The following is an 18,139-nucleotide window of genomic DNA, read 5'->3' on the forward strand; positions in this document are numbered from 1 at the left end:
TGCTCCTATTTGTAAAGCCATTTTGTGTCTTTCCAACGGTTCACTGTTGTCTTGTCCCAAGGACAATTTTCTAACTTTCAACGATATTTTGAACTACATTTTAGAGTTTTTTCTTTAATAACAAGACGTAAAGTTAAGGGAGGTCAACGTAACACAGAGGTAAGCATGTCCGCCTATTTTCAGCGGTGATTATCCCCTCCTATTGTTGGCTACATTTGGAAAGTACTGTACCACTTGAGATGACCGCCATGTATAAACTTCTACTCAAAGAGATACGCACTGCGGCGCGCCTTTCGGACTCGACTATGAAAAGGAGGCCTATTATCATTGAGCTTAAACTAGAATCAGGCAGCATTCACTGATGTGAGAAGTTTGCCCGTGTTCCTTAATGGAATGTTCATGGGCGAATTTGCAATTTGCAAAAGTTAGGGGGTTACTAACCTACCATTTAAAATAAAAAACTCTTAATATGAAGGAAATATTTTTCACCAAAGGGAATGTTTCCTTAAAAAGTTGGAAAATTTATCATCTTTAAATTATGTTTGCTAATCTTTGGCTCGAATCTATAAAATTAGGATAACAAATTTTTCAGTGTAATGATGTAGGCCCCCCCTTAAGTGTATGTGTATTCTTCAAAATATGATGATGTATTGTATGACCATAAATTGTTAATCTGAATCTTTCCTATTATCAGTTGTTGGAGATCTTACGCGTCCTTTAATTTATAAGAATTTTCTATTCTTTTTGTGCGGGTGAAGATTAATAAAGTACAAATTGCGCCCTCTAGAGGCTGAAGATAGGCTGAAGAAGTTTAAGCTGAAGATATCGTGTAATACATAGATTTGAACCATACTCGGCATAGTTGTTGAAAGTCAAAACAAAACATCAAATCCGTCTGTCTGTTGAAAGCACGCTCACTTTCGAAGGATACAAGCTAGGCGCTTGAAACTGTGCACTAATTCCTATGTGTAGGTCGGTTGATAATGTAAATGATCCATATCGGTCCACGTTTGGATATAGTTGGCCCCTTGAGTCTCTAGAGGGCACAATTTTTATACTATTAAGCTGATATTTTTAGCATGGTATTTTTTCTGACTTCTAACAGTCATGACAAGTACGGTCTATATCAGTCCATACCGTTGTGTATATTCTTCTTGTCAAATGCGATCCATGATGTAGGATATACATGTATAAGAATCGGCCCGGCCAAAATGAACGCGCTTTTGAATGACTTCTTCATTGCCTGGTAGGCAATTTTTCCCAATTTCTGTCTACCATGTAAACACTTTCTTTTAAAAATAGCATGCGAGATGGGTGTAAACGTTTCGTTCCGGCCCAAATTGCGATCGTTTTACTTGTTTTTCATTTTATTTTATCTTCATTACTAATGAGTTTGCTAATGAATTTTGATTTGTCACGGTTTGTTCATTTAATAATTACTTGAAATCAAAAACTCACCTTAATTAGACTTTAAAACACCAAATGGTCTGTAATGAAAAACAAAGCAAAAAATGTGGAAATTAAAAACATTCTTATTGCATTTCACTTTGGCTAAATTGAAATAAATTGCTTTGGGCCAAGGAATTTATGTTATTTCATCAAAGAGATACAATTCAAGTTTCTTTTTGTTTTCGTACTTTTCTTTCAAGAAAAGGGAGCTAAATTTACATAATTTATTGACTTTTCCTCTTAGAAACAGTGAAAGAAAAATACAAAGAACGAAAGATGAGACAAAAATTGTTTAGCTTCATAAAGAAGAAGAAATACAAAAAAAAATTCTTCATGATTCAAACAAATATAGAAACAGCCGAAAGGAATAAACATTTCACATTGAACCCTTTTTGGCTTCCTTTTTCGCTTGGCGTTTCCAGAACATGCAAAAATTTTGATTAATGTTTAAGTTTTCGTTTCGTTTCGTTTTTTTTTTTTTCTTCACTTCTTAAGAATTTGAAGTTGGATATTGGAAACATTGTTTGTATGTGTACGTGAAATACCATTAGAGCAGAGTTTAGATGACGAATGCTTAAAAAAAAGTTTAAATACTTTTCTTTCGAAAAGTCAACATCAACCCTTATTGATGACCGTTATATAAACATCTTATCATGTAATCTCCATGGGCGGATGGATGACTGATGACAAAATTTGTTGAACTTTTAGGGGAATGAAAATATCCGAAACAACAAACGGGAAAAAAGGAAAAACTAAATGGTCGAGGAAGAAAACACTTTTTATCAGCCACAATGCTATTGTTGTATGCCTACCATATAGTTTTATTTGTGTTGCTTTTTTTTCTTCCTTTCTCTCTTTAATTTCGTTATACTTTACGCTTAATGCGATTTTTCAAGGACTTGTGAAAAACATTTGAGCCACAAAGGACCATTCCAATAAATCTTGACACCTTTTTCAAACTGTGATGAGCAAAAAAAATACTTCCAAAGCAAAGATTTTGGTTGACAGTTTTGTTTCATTTTGATACCAGAATTGTAACTGAGTAACGGTTGGTATTATATTCGGTTTTCGCGGTGAAACTCCATATATAAACAAGTAAAAGCGTGCTAAGTTCGGCCGGGCCGAATCTTATATACCCTCCACCATGCATCGCATTTGTCGAGTTATTTTCCCGACATCTCCTCTTAGGCAAAACAAACAAGAGCGTGCTAAGTTCGGGCGGGCCGAACCTTATTTATATACCCGGTATCTCTTTTTGGGTAAACAAAGAATATTGAATAAGAACTGTTATATTATTGGAGCTATATCGAGTTATAGTCCGATTCGGACCATAAATGAATGTTGATTATTGTAGAAGTCATTGTGTAATGTTTTAGATCCTTCGGACTTCGGACTTCAAGAAGCAAAATCGGGAGATAGGTTGATATGGGAGCTGTATCAAGCTATTGATCGATTCAGACCATATTAGACACGTAAGTTGGAGGTCATAAGAGAAGCCGCTGTACAGAATTTGCGCCCTCTAGAGGCTCAAGAAGTCAAGATCCCAGATCGGTTTATATGGAAGCTATATCAGGTCATGTACCGATTTGCGCCATACATAGCAACGTTATTGGAAGTCAAAACAGAACACCTCATACAAAATTTCGGCCAAATCGGATGAGAATTGAGCACTCTATGGGCTCAAGAAATCAAGATCCCAGATCGGTTTATATGACAGCTATACCAGATTATGAACCGATTTGAAACTTAAACTTAACACAGTTATTGGAAGTGATAGCAAAACACTACGTGCAAAATTTCAGTCAAATCGGATGAGAATTGCGCCCTCTAGAGGCTCAAGAAGTAAAGACCCCTAGATCGGTTTATATGGCAGCTATATCAAAACATGGGGCGATTTGAACCATACTTAGCGCAGTTATTGGAAGTGATACCAAAACACCACGTGTTTCAGTCAAATCGGATAAAAATTGCGCCCTCTAGAGGCTCAAGAAGTCAAGACCCAAGATTGGTTTATATGGCAGCTATATCAGGTTATCGATCGATTTGAACCATATTTGACGCAGTTCTTAGAAGTCACAACAAAACATCTCATGAAAAATTTCAGCCAAATCGGATAAGAATTGCGCCCTCTAGCGCCATAGTCTAGTCAAGATTCATGATCGGTTTATATGACAGCTATATCTGGTTATGAACCGATTTAAAGCATCCTTATCACAATCGTTGGAAGTCATATCGAAACACGTTGTGCAAAATTTCATCCAAATCGGATAGGAATTGCGCCCTCTAGACGCTCAAGAAGTCAAGACCCCAGATCGGTTTATATGGCAGCTATATCAGGTTATGGACCGATTTCAAACATACTCAGCACAGTTTTTGGAAGTCATAATAAATCACCTAATGCAAAATTTCAGCCGAATCGGATAAGAATTGTGCCCTCTAGCGGCTCAAGAAGTCAAGATCCCAGATCGGTTTATATGGCAGCTATATCAAAATATGGACCGAGTTGGCCCATTTACAATACCAACTGACCTACACTAATAAGATGTATTTGGTCAAAGTTTCAAGCGTTTGGCTTTATTCCTTCGAAAGTTAGCGTGCTTTCGATAGGCAGACGGACGGACGGACATAGCTAGTTCGACTTAAAATGTCTTGACGATCAAGTATATATGTACTTTATGGGGTCCTAGACGAATATTTCGAGAAGTAACAAACAGAATGACGAAATTAGTATCTAAACAGATATTGTATATTCGACGTTCATGTCAGTGTGGGTCTCAAATGAAAAGTATTCGGCAGAAGATTACATATACGGCATAAAATATTAGGTCCAAGTAATGGGAAGTCGCCCCACCGCCAAATACCCACAAATGGTAATATTAGTCGACCATGTCTATATGAGACTCAAATGAAAGGTATTTGGGAGTAGATTCGGAATTTTATATCCAATTTTGGAGCCAAGTGTTTGGGGGTACGTCCTAAAGCACCCCCTAAACTGAACTTCCACCACTTTGGGTATATATGTAAACCACTTGTCGTCAAAATCCGGTGGAAAATGCATACCTTATGCCCCATAGCGGCTATATCGAAATATGTTCCGATTTGGACCAACACTAATAATTACAAGTCATTATTCTATTGTGAATAACAAAATATTTGTCTTTTTAGTAGCTATATCTAAAAAGAAAACCCGGTCTGAACCATATACGACACGGATGTCTAAAAGCCTAACATAAGTCACTGTGTCAAATTTCAAAAAAACGTATTATAAATGCGCCTTTTATGGGGCCAAGACTTTAAATCGAGATATCGGTCTATATGGCAGCTATATCCAAACCGACTTGAGCAAAGTTGCAGAAATATTTCGAAGAGCCTATCATAACTCACTGTCTCAAATTTGAGCAAAATCGGATAATAATCTGGACCGATCTAGGCCAAATTGAAGTAGGAAGTAAATCGGCAGATCGGTCTATATGAGGGCTATATCAAGATATAGTCCGATATAGCCCATCTTCGAACTTAACCTGCCGATGGACAAAACAAGAATCTGTGCAAAGTTTCAGCTCAATATCTCTATTTCTATTTTTAAAGACTGTGGCGTGATTTCAACAGCTAGACCGACGGACATGGCTAGATTGTCTTAGATTTTTACGCTGATCAAGAATATCTATACTTTATAGGGTCGGAAATATATATTTCGATGTGTTGCAGACGAAATAACAAAATGAATATATCCCCATCCTTCGGTGGTGGGTATAAAAATCGAATGTGGTAACCTTGTCAAACCACCGAAAGAACGATTTTGGGAAATTTTTTTCCAAAAAAAACGTAGTACCAGCCTTAAGCCTTAACAGTCTTAGGAAATGTTGTTCCTTAAAGTGACCGTTTGACTAAGCTAAGCTAATTTCAGCTCGGTGAACTAGTTCGTTCAAAGGTATAAGTTTGAATTAACAAGTAAAGGGTGATTTTTTTGAGGTTAGGATTTTCATGCATTAGTATTTGACAGATCACGTGGGATTTCAGACATGGTGTCAAAGAGAAAGATGCTCAGTATGCTTTGACATTTCATCATGAATAGACTTACTAACGAGCAACGCTTGCAAATCATTGAATTTTATTACCAAAATCAGTGTTCGGTTCGAAATGTGTTTCGCGCTTTACGTCCGATTTATGGTCTACATAATCGACCAAGTGAGCAAACAATTAATGCGATTGTGACCAAGTTTCGCACTCAGTTTACTTTATTGGACATTAAACCAACCACACGAATGCGTACAGTGCGTACAGAAGAGAATATTGCGTCTGTTTCTGAGAGTGTTGCTGAAGACCGTGAAATGTCGATTCGTCGCCGTTCGCAGCAATTGGGTTTGTGTAATTCGACCACATGGAAGATTTTACGCAAAGATCTTGGTGTAAAACCGTATAAAATACAGCTCATGCAAGAACTAAAGCCGAACGATCTGCCACAACGTCGAATTTTCAGTGAATGGGCCCTAGAAAAGTTGGCAGAAAATCCGCTTTTTTATCGACAAATTTTGTTCAGCGATGAGGCTCATTTCTGGTTGAATGGCTACGTAAATAAGCAAAATTGCCGCATTTGGAGTGAAGAGCAACCAGAAGCCGTTCATGAACTGCCCATGCATCCTGTTTGGTGTGGTTTGTACGCTGGTGGAATCATTGGACCGTATTTTTTCAAAGATGCTGTTGGACGCAACGTTACGGTGAATGGCGATCGCTATCGTTCGATGCTAACAAACTTTTTGTTGCCAAAAATGGAAGAACTGAACTTGGTTGACATGTGGTTTCAACAAGATGGCGCTACATGCCACACAGCTCGCGATTCTATGGCCATTTTGAGGGAAAACTTCGGAGAACAATTCATCTCAAGAAATGGACCGGTAAGTTGGCCACCAAGATCATGCGATTTGACGCCTTTAGACTATTTTTTGTGGGGCTACGTCAAGTCTAAAGTCTACAGAAATAAGCCAGCAACTATTCCAGCTTTGGAAGACAACATTTCCGAAGAAATTCGGGCTATTCCGGCCGAAATGCTCGAAAAAGTTGCCCAAAATTGGACTTTCCGAATGGACCACCTAAGACGCAGCCGCGGTCAACATTTAAATGAAATTATCTTCAAAAAGTAAATGTCATGGAACAATCTAACGTTTCAAATAAAGAACCGATGAGATTTTGCAAATTTTATGCGTTTTTTTTTTAAAAAAGTTATCAAGCTCTTAACAAATCACTCTTTAAAAGCGTGCTAAATTCGATCTGCCCGAATCTTATATACTCTCCACCATAGATTGCATTTGTCAAGTTCTTCTTTATATACCGATTAAGATCATACTTGGAACAGTTGTTGGAAGTCTTACCAAGATGACATCTGCAAAATTTCAACCATATTGAATAAGAATTGCGCCCTCTAGAAGCCCAAAAAGTCTAATCGGGAGATCGGTTTATATGGCGGCTAAATCAAGATATGAGCCGATTTCGACCATACCTAACACAGTTGTTGGAAGTCCAAATGAAACACTTCATGCTAAATTTCGGCCAAATCGCCCTCTAGAGGCTCAAGAAGTCTATTCGGGAGATCAATTTGTATGGCGGCTATATCAGGTTATACCACAATACTCCATGCAAAATTTCAGCCAAATCGGATAAGAATTGCGCCCTTTAGTAGCTCTATAAGGGAAGACCCAAGGTCAGTTTTTATGACAGCTATATGTGGTTATTAACTGATCTAGACCATACATGGCCCAGAGGTTGGAAGTGATACCAAAACACCATGTGCAAAATATCAGCCAAATCGGATAGGAATTGCGCCCTCTAAAGGCCCAAGAAGTCTAATCGGGAGATGGTCATGCCGCAACACATCGTGCAAAATTTCAGTTAAGTCGGATAAGAATTACGCCCTCTAGAAGGTTTAGAAGTCAGGATCCAAGGTAGGTTTATATGGCAGCTATATCAAAACATGGACCGATTTCGCCCATTTACAATCCTAACTGACCTACATTGATATGAAGTATTTCTGCAAAATTTTAAGCGGCTAGCCTTACTGCTTCGAATGTTAGCGTGCTTTCGACAAACAGACGGACGGACATGGCTAAATCGACTTAAAATGTAGTGACGATCAAGAATATATATACTTTATGGGATCCTGTAGAGAGCGCAATTCCTATCCGATTTGGCTCAAAATTGCAAATCGGACAAAATTGCGTGTTGTAAGGGCTCAAGAATCAAATCGGAAGAACGGTTTATATGGGAGCTATATTAGTTCCTTGACCGATTTAAAGCCTACTTGGCATAGTTGCTGGAAGTCATAACAAAAATTCAGCCAAATCGGACAAAAGTCAAATCGGGAGATCGGTTTATATGGGAGCTTAATCCAAATCTGAACCGATATGGCCCATTTGCAATACCCAACGACCTACATCAATAAAAATTATCTGTGCAAAACTTCAAGCGGCTAGCTCTACGCGTTCGACGCCTATCGTGATTTTGACTGACGGACATGGCTGGATCGACTCAGAATGTCGTGGCGATCAAGAATATATAATATATATATCAAGATTATATATACACTATCAATATTTCGAATTATCACAATCGGAATGACTAGATTAGTATACACCCACCTCATGGTGGTGGGTATAAAATCGAGTGTGATAGTTGAAGACTCAATAATATAGTTGTGGTACTAACCTTCTCATCTATTATGTACAACACTTTGGGGGGGACTTCTTACAGGGCATAGTACTTTATAAATGTCGTCAGCATAAGGAGAAGATAACCGTCGTGGAAATTTCTTTCCAACGCATTCGCCAGAATTCGAACCCAGAAGCTCGGCGTCAAAGGCGGAAATGATAATTTCTGCTCTGCGGTGGCGTCCTAGTTGTCTTCATAAAACTTAACTTAATCAGTTATAGAGCAGCCATAAAGTGTGCTAATTTGTTAAGCAAGTTTTGGCATTTTTCTCCTACATATAATACTAAAATTGTTGGGTAAACAACCCTTATTTCTCAAATGACACGATAAGTAACCACATATTCTTGCTGAGGTATCTGACAAAAATATCATTACATGCTATAAATTAAATAAACAAACTGGCAGCAGTGTCAGTAAGCCCTGACACTGCCACATGCAATTTTTTAATACATTAGCCCATGCTCCATCCCCTCACAGACCCCAATTCACAGTAAAGACAAATCTTTCAAATATCCTTTACAACTAAAACACGATGAAAGGATAATAGAGACATTTAAGGAAAACACACACAAAATGACTGGAACAAACGTTAATGGGGCGGTCGGTCACATTACACCCTCATGAATCAGCTTTTAGCATTAGCGGTGGCATTGACGTAAACATGGCATATTGGGTGCCTTGTAACATAATGCCCGACTTCTAAATTAAATAATGAAATTGCACTCATAAACCATGTTTAATGAAAATGTACACCAACACAGCTGGAAATGGGTTGGCTCTCGAGTCTACCGGCCGCCGATACAGCAAAATGCTGTGGAAATGTCGGAAAAACAAAAGATAGGTGAGAATGAAACACTAGAGGTAGTTCGCATGCATGCACATGTCAGCTTTGCGCAAAGTCCAAAGGACTAAACGAACAAAGATACCCTCATCACTATTAAGTTGATACCAATGGCTTATATTCAAATATGAGACATTTCTCGCACAAATTTATTTAAACGAAAAGTAATGTAAAATTTGGTAGCTTAAGACGTTACCATATATTTTGCTTAGCTTACGGCTCATGGACACACCGACAGTTTTGGCTCTTGACACTTCTCAGTCATTTATAGAAGAAATCAAGCTGAGAAATTTGACTACATGAGTGCTTTAAAGGAATGACAGCAATTACATGCATGTGAAGCAGATGAGTTAATGAAAATATGAAAAAATTTAACATCAAATGGCATTGATGCAGGAACATCATCCTGAAGAGACAAAGGAGGTGTTTAGGATATAGAAAGAACTTTTTTCCCAACTGCTGGTATTGGTGGCGATGTGGATATCGTAAACCCAAACCTTGGTTTGGTAGCGGTAATCCATTCTAAGACAATACGCTGATGAGGCGTATCCATCTCGGTGTTATGTTCCGTAGGGTCCCTTAGGGTGCTATCACACTAAAGAAGATGAGATTGTATGTACAAACTACAAAGCAATAAGTCATTCATTCCCATCTCATACAAGTTTATTTCAGTTGGAGTGATAAAAATCAAAAGTCAACGAGATATTTAGGCCTTGTCAATGCGGCTTTGGAGTTGGTAAAGTCCCCTTAAACCAGTTCGAGTTGGTAAAGTCATCTTAAACCAGATATTTTTATCAATACCTTTACTTAAACAAAAGAAAACAAGTAAAAGTTTGGCCGGACCGAATGTTATATACCCTCCACCATTGATCGCATTTGTTGAGCTCTTTCCACGGTATCTCTTTTTAAGCAAACAAAGGATGAAAGAAAAGAATTGCTATGTTATTGAAACAATATCAAGTTATGGTTCATTTCGGACCATAATTGAATTGAATATTGCAGACCATAGTAGAAATCATTGTGTAAAATTTCAGTCAAATCTAGTAAGAATTGTTTACTTTAGAGGGGAGCTGTATTAGGCTATAAACCGATTCATACCATATTCGACACGTATATTAAAGGTCATGGGAGAAGCCATTGTACAAAATTTCCGCAAAATCAGATAATAATTACGCCCTCTAGTGGCTCAAGAAGTCAAGATCCCATATCGGTTTATATGGTAGCTATATCATGTTATGAACCGATTTGAACCATTCTTAATACAGTTGTTGGAAGTCATAACAAAACACCTCATGCAAAATTTCAGCCAAATCGGATACGAATTGCTCCCTGTAGAGGCTAAAGAAGTCAAGACCCCAGATCGGTTTATATGGCAGCTATACAAGGATTTGAACTGATTTGAACCATACGGAGCACATCTGTTGAAAGTTATAACAGAACGCCTCAAGCAAAATTTCAGCTAAATCGGATACAAATTTTACCCTCTAGTGCCTCAAGAAGTCAAGATCCCATATCGGATTATATGGCAGCTATATCAGGTTATAGACCGATTTCATCTATTCTTAGCACAGTTGTTGAAAGTCATAACAAAACACCTCATACAAAATTCCAGCCAAATCGGGTAGTAATTGCGTCCTCTTGTGGCTCAAGAAATCAAGACCCAAGATCGCTTTTCTGGCAGCTATATCAGGTTATAGACCGATTCGAACAATATTTGGCACAGTTGTTGTAATTAATAACAAACAAATTCATGCAAAATCTGAGAAAAATTAGACGAGAACTGCGGCCTCTAGTGGCTCAAGAAGTCAATATATCAGATCGGTTTATAGGGCAGCTATATCAAAACGTGGACCGATATAGCCCATTTACAATCCCAACCGACCTACACTAGTAGGAAGTATTTGTGCAAAATTTCAAGCTAGCTTTACTCCTTCGAAAGTTAGCGTGCTTTCGACAGACAGACAGGCGGACGGAAGGACATGCCTAGATCGACTTAAAATGTCACAACGATCAAGAATATATATACTTTATGGGGTCTCAGACGAATATTTCGAGTAGTTACAAACAGAATGACGAAATTATTATACCCCCATCATATGGTGGAGGGTATAAAACACAACAAATATTTAATTCAGACTTAGGGGTTACATAAATCACAAAACACAACATGATTTATAACCGATTTGGTCCATTTACAATCCCAACCGACCTATGCCAATAAAAAGTATTTGTGCAAAATTTGAAACGGTTAGCTTTACTCCTTCGAAAGTTAACGTGCTTTCGACAGTAAGACGGACGGACGGACATAGCTAGATCGACATAAAATGTCATGACGATCAAGAATATATATTTTTTATGGAGTCTGAGACGAATATTTCATGGAGTTGCAAACAGAATGACGAAATTAGTAGTTTGATTAGTTATTAAAAAAAAAAGCTGGTCCAAGAGCTTCAAAGAATGTTCACTAACTTCCCGTTATTTATAAAGCCAATATAAAAGTCACCGTAACCAGACGCTAAACGCCGGGGTTCGAATCCTGGCGAAATAGAAATAATTAGAAATAATTTTCAGCAGTGGTTTTCCCCTCCTAATGCTGGCAACATTTGTGAGGTACTATGCCATGTAAAACTTCTCTCCAAAGAGGTGTCGCACTGCGGCACGCTGTTCGGACTCAGCTATAAAAAGGAGACCACTTATCATTGAGCTTAAACTTGAATCGGACTGCACTTATTGATATGTGAAAAGTTTTCCCATGTTCCTTAGTGGAATGTTTATGGGTAAAATTAGCATATACCGATCCCTTAATTTAAAATCTGATTTGACTTCTTGAGCCATTACAAGGCGCAATTTTTGTCCGATTTGGCTGAAATTTTGCAAATGGTGTTCTATTAAAACAACTATGCTATGTATTGTCCGAATTAGTCTATAACCTGATGTAGCTCCGATATAAACCGATCTCCCAATTGAAAAAAAAATTCGTCGAATTTCGCAACAATTTAAATGGCATTTTCGCTGTGAATGAAGTCAGTACTAGGCTTACAACAAGTGTAAGAGTTCAATCTATCGTTCTTTGTCACCATGTGTTAGCGAATATTCCGCTAGTTCTGCCTGATGGACTTGGATTTGGGTTCTTGTCTCTGCTAAACAGGTTTTAAGATGCACATAAATATCGTGCTACCTGTTTACCATAGACACAAACCGCCAAAGTTGTAATAATTAGATTTTTGAGACTTCATTCCAAGAGAAGTAATGCCTATACTTCTTTGTACCATAAATGGAGTTTCTTTGTAAACGATATGATTAATTTTAAAAAATAACTTATTTACTACCAAAAACTTTAACAGATTGTTTAAACATATTTGTTCTCACGGTTTGTTATGTGCTTGTAAACAGACACTTTGCAAAATCTTTGCTAAACAGTTTGCCACATACACATTGGGCATTATGCAACATGTTTATCAGAGACACAAACCGCAATGTAAGCAGGATTTAATAAGGGATGGTAAAATATCTTATTGGAATTCTGTGGATAATTTGTTATTTACCTTTCTTTGTGGAAATCAGAAACCCTGCTAACTTGAATTGAATTCGTTGACACTATTTAATGTTATTTCTTCTGACACTTTCTTTAAAGTTGTTGTTTTAGTGGTTGCATACATACATTTGATCAATAAGAAGAATACACACACACACACTTTTCGGCTTATTTAATAACTTTTAGCACTCTATAATCTTTCTTTGTTGCTTTTCATTAGCACTCGCATGCATGCAGGTAGGTATACAAACATTTGTTTTTGTTGTTACTTCAGTTCACACTTCTTGTTTGGCTCAAACTTCTTGTTGGACTTCACCTCCCATTCCACTCCTGCTGCTTCGTTTTAAACTTTTCTTTAATAGTCTACAAAAATATCCAGAACTTCATATATTTCGCAAATGATAGTTAATACTTTAAAGACACTTTTCAAAATAGTTTATAGGTGAGAAATAACAAATTTCTATTAGCATTTCTTGTGCACTCTAAAATATATGACAATCCGGCCGGCCGATGAGAAACTACTGAATAGGCAATGATGAAATTACAAAACAACAAATCAAAACAAAATTATTTTCGCGAACATATACACGAACATGTGTAGTTGCTTGGCCCAGTGTTGCCGTTTGAGCTTTTTTATACCCACCACCGAAGGATGGGGGTATATTCATTTTGTGATTCCGTTTGCAACACATCGAAATATCCATTTCCGACCCTATAAAGTATATATATTCTTGATCTGCGTAAAAATCTAAGACGATCTAGCCATGTCCGTCCGTCTGTCCGTCTGTCTGTTGAAATCACGCTACAGTCTTTAAAAATAGAGATATTGAGCTGAAATTTTGTACAGATTCTTTTTTTGTCCATAAGCAGGTTAAGTTCGAAGATGGGCTATATCGGACTATATCTTGATATAGCCCCCATATAGACCGATCCGCCGATTTAGGGTCTTAGGCCCATAAAAGCCACATTTGTTATCCGATTTAGTTGAAATTTGGGACAGTGAGTTGTGTTAGGCCCTTCGACATCCTTTGTCAATTTGGCTCAGATCGGTTCAGATTTGGATATAGCTGCCATATAGATCGATCCTCCGATAAAGGGTCTAAGGCCCATAAAAGCCACATTTATGGTCCGATTTCGCTGAAATTTGGGACAGTGAGTTGTCTTAGGCCCTTTGACATGTTTCTTTAATTTGGTCCAGATCGGTTCAAATTTGGATATAGCTGCCATATAGACCGATCCTCCGGTTTAGGGTCTTAGGCCCACAAAAGCCACATTTATTATCCGATTTTGATGAAGTTCGGGACAGTGAATTGTGTAAGGCCCATCGACATCCTTTGTTAATTTGGCTCAGATCGGTCCAGATTTGGATATAGCTGCCATATAGATCGATCCTCCGATTTATGGTGTAAGGCCCATAATAGCCACATTTATTATCCGATTTTGCTGAAATTTGGGACAGTGAGATGTGTTAGGCCCTTTGACATATTTCTTCAATTTGGTCCAGATCGGTTCAAATTTGGATATAGCTGCCATATAGACCGATTTCTTGATTTATGGTTTTGGGCCCATAAAATGCTCTTTTATTGCCCGATGTCCCAAAAATTTAGAACAGTGAGTTAAGTTAAGCCCCTTGACATACTTCTGCAATATCGCACAGATCGGTCCAGATTTGGATATAGCTGCCATATAGACCGATATCTAGGTTTTAGGTTTTGGGGCCATAAAAGACGCATTTATTGTCCGATGTCGCTGAAATTTTAGACAGTGAGTTTGGTTAGGCTCTTCGACGTCCTTCTTAAATTTTTCCCAGATCGGTCCAGATTTGAATATAGCTGCCATATAGACCGATCTCTGGATTTAAGGTTTAGGGCCCATAAAAGAGGCATTTATTGTCCGATTTCGCCGAAATTTGGGACAGTGCTTAGTGTTAGGCTCTTCGACATGTTTATGCAACTTGGCCCAAATCGGTCCAGATTTGGATATAGCTGCCATGTAGACTGATATCTCGATTTAAAGTCTTGGCCCCATAAAAGGCGCATTTATAATCCGATTTCACTGAAATTTGACACAGTGACTTATGTTCGGCTTTTCGACATCCGTGTCGTATATAGTTCAGATCGGTATGACGTATATGAGTATAAGGTATGAAATTTTCACCGAATTTTGATGAAAGGTGGTTTACATATATACCCGAGGTGGTGGGTATCCAAAGTTCGGCCCGGCCGAACTTAACGCCTTTTTACTTGTTTCTACAAAATGTTGTAAGATAGTTTTATATAATAATTTATTTTGTTTGATGGACGGTCAAGTTTAATTTTGGTAGACTCATAACTTTATAATGTGCTTAATAAAAAACTAGTAAGGAAAGGCAAAAGTCGACTATATACTACCCTACACCTACAATATAAGTGTGATGGGCCTCGGGGGAGTTTTTCAGATAGGTTATAGTATTCATATAATAACTTCTGCTCTATAAGTGCAAATAGGGCCACGTATATACATATGTATGTGAAAATCAATCTGAAAACCGATTTCGACCAAACTCCTCAGATGTTGTGGCAGCTTGTTTGTCAGTTTGTTTGTTTGTTTCGTATAGACTCAAAAACCGCTGAACCGATTACCTTGACATTTTCACAGATTGTGTAAGTTGGTGTCGAAGGAAGCATAGGCTATTACCCCAAAAGTTCTATCCAAAAATAAAAGTGGACCCATCGGGACAATATGGGATTCAAATGAAAAGTATTCAAGAGTATAGTACGAATTTCATAACAAAAGTAGGGTCCAAGACCCTGGGGGCATCCTTAGCCACAAAACCCCTTAAAATAGGTTTATTTGACGATCATGACAATATGGGACTCAAATGAAAGGTATTCGGGAGTATATTACGAATATGGCATACAACAGTAGGTCCATGGAATGGAAGGTCGCCCACCCCCAAATGGGCATATTAGCCGACCATGGCTATATGGGACTTAAATAAAATGTATTTGGGAGTAGATTACGAATATAACACTAAAATTTGCGTTCAAGTCTAGGTGGCGCTTTTCCTCCTAAAGATACGGCAAATGGATTATTTGACCCATTATGACAATATGGGACTCAAATGAAAGGTATTTGAGAGTAGCAAACGAATTTGATATCCAATTTTGGAGCCAAGTGTTTTGGGGTACGTCCTAAAGCACCCCCTAAACTAAATTTCATTTCCGTTAGGAATAAAGAACGAATTTGATATATATTTTCAATGCAAAGTGCCGGTGGCCGCCCAGCCGCAAAACGGTTCATATTTACCGGCCATGGCAATATGGGGCTCAAATTAAAGGGATTTGGATGTGCAGAACGAATTTGATATCCATATTTGCGTCGAAATGTCTGAGGTGCCATTCCTCCCCTAAAAAGCACTTCTCATTACCTTAATTTTTAAAAGCACCAGGAACCGAGCATGGGCAAACTTCTCACACATTAATGAGTGCTTTCCGATTCAAGTCTAAACTCAATGATTAGGGACTTTTTTATAGCCGAGTCCAAACGGCGTCCCGCAGTGCGACACCTCTTTGGGGAAAATATTTTAAATGACCATGCATGATATTGTACCTCGCAAATGTCGCCAAACACCGCTTTGTCCGATGTTCTCGCCAAGATTCGACATAGTTCATAGGCTACAATGGCACGAATTCGATATCCGCATTCAGGACGAAGTGTCCGCTCCCTAAAAAGATATTACAGAGTTAAGGAAAGCGCAGCGGAGCTGTATCCAAATCTGAACAGATTTCTATGAAACTTGTCAATCATGACGGCATCCATTAGAAAATCCCTCATGTCAAATTTTGAGGGAATGGGTTGCTGTATTGCTTAAAATCGGACAAACATATATATGGGAGCTATATCTAGAACTGAAACAATTACGACCAAACTTCTTAGATATTGTTATAGCTGTCGAGAAAAGCGTTGTGCAAAATTTTGAGAAGATTGGTAAAAAAAGCTTGCAGTGTTTCAAGAAGTGCAAATCGGGCGATATGTATATATGGCAATTATATCCAAAAATAAGCCGATTTCTGTGAAATTTTACAAAAATATTAAGAGTCATAAGAAAATTCATCCGTCCAAATTTCGAAGGAGAACATACATATATATGGGTGTTATATCCAAATCTAAATCGATTTTTTCCAATTGGGCTTCGTCTCTTGGCTAAAAAATGTCTATGCCAAATTTGAAGATGATTTGATGAAAATTGCGACCTGTACTTTGTTCACAAATTAACATGAACAGACAGACGGACATAGCTAAATCGAATCAGAAAGTGATTCTGAACCGATCGGTATAATTATCAATGGGTCTACTTCTCTTCTTTCTGGATGTTACAAACAAATGCACTAAGTTATAATACCCTGTACCACAGTAGTGGTGTAGGGTATACAAATACATTTCCATCTAGGAGCTAAAAATATAATTTTTCTATTAATACAGCTATAACTTTTGTTGTGATAAGAATTTATTTGGAAAATCTTATCCTACTTTCCTACATGGCATTTAATGTAGCTGTCATTTATGCGGGGACGTTTAAGCTTTATTTTGCCACTTTGCTCGGTTGACACATGTTATAGTATTCACATATGTGCATCAATAAAATGAATTTAATTGCTCAAATAAAAGGAAATATTTTGGTCAATTGTGTACGTTAGAAAATTTTTGTGTTGTGGTAACCCTGTTTTTCACAGTAGTACAATCTTACAGAGAGTGAGTGGCAGGAGGGGAGCACACAGGTGTTAATAAAAGAGAGTGCGAATTTTGTTCGACTTTTCACAAATGTATGTGAAGTTGTCATTGATCGTTCTCAGTGTTGCCTCATCATGGAGTCTTTGTTAATATGCATTTTTGCGTGGGAAAAGAACTTGCTAATGAAACGGAATAAAAAGTGGGTACATTTTGAAGAGTGGTATCAATATTAGGTGCTTAATTTTTCGAGTCAAGAAAAGATATTTATTGTCAAGAAAAATTCAGACTAGAATGTGTGATTTTATTAATGCTTTGGCCAACAAGTGTCACATAACGGAAATTTTGGGCAAGCGATCTTCTTTCGTGAAAAACGTTGGATTTTGTTCTTGCAAGAATTTCTAACAAATATATTTTTTTTTTTACCCGGACAATGCCTTTCATTCTTGATATATAGAGCAAGTTATTCAGAGTTTTAATTAATTTTTTCATACATACAAACAAATTTAACGTCATGCTTATGTATGTAAGTGTATATTCTATATAGTGCGCAGTATACACCTCTGACCAAATTTTCGTTGCCATAAGATATGTATTGACATTTCCTAAGCGGCATTTTCGTTACCGGTACCGTTATCGAAAATTTCGCTTGCAGGTACGCAGCTCAAATGACATTTTCTTTGCGTAACAGGGTGACTTATAGTTATTTATGAATTTTTTCTTGCAACTACGAATGAAAATTTTTATTTTAAAAGCTCCATGCAATATGAAATAAAGTTTTTGCAAATAAAAACGATTATTTACCGCAAATATGTACTTGTTTAGCCTTAAAAATTCGATCAAAATTATACATCGATGTTTGTCGTCATAGTGTATTCTACACCACTATTTTTTAGTGGCGA

General features: G+C 37.5%; 1 protein-coding gene across 3 annotated transcripts in view; it reads right to left on the reverse strand.

Annotated features, from left to right (window-relative positions):
• LOC106083935 (complexin) overlaps positions 1 to 18,139 on the reverse strand; it is a 774,169-nt gene that overhangs the window by 686,452 nt on the left and 69,578 nt on the right. For all 3 annotated transcript variants that reach the window (XM_059361846.1, XM_059361845.1, XM_059361844.1), the window contains exon 2: positions 1,459 to 1,487. The gene's annotated coding sequence lies outside the window, so the exon portion shown is untranslated. The remainder of the gene's footprint in view (positions 1 to 1,458; positions 1,488 to 18,139) is intronic.

This window comes from Stomoxys calcitrans, chromosome 2 (assembly GCF_963082655.1).
Source record: "Stomoxys calcitrans chromosome 2, idStoCalc2.1, whole genome shotgun sequence".
NCBI classification, from domain to species: Eukaryota; Metazoa; Arthropoda; class Insecta; order Diptera; family Muscidae; genus Stomoxys; species Stomoxys calcitrans.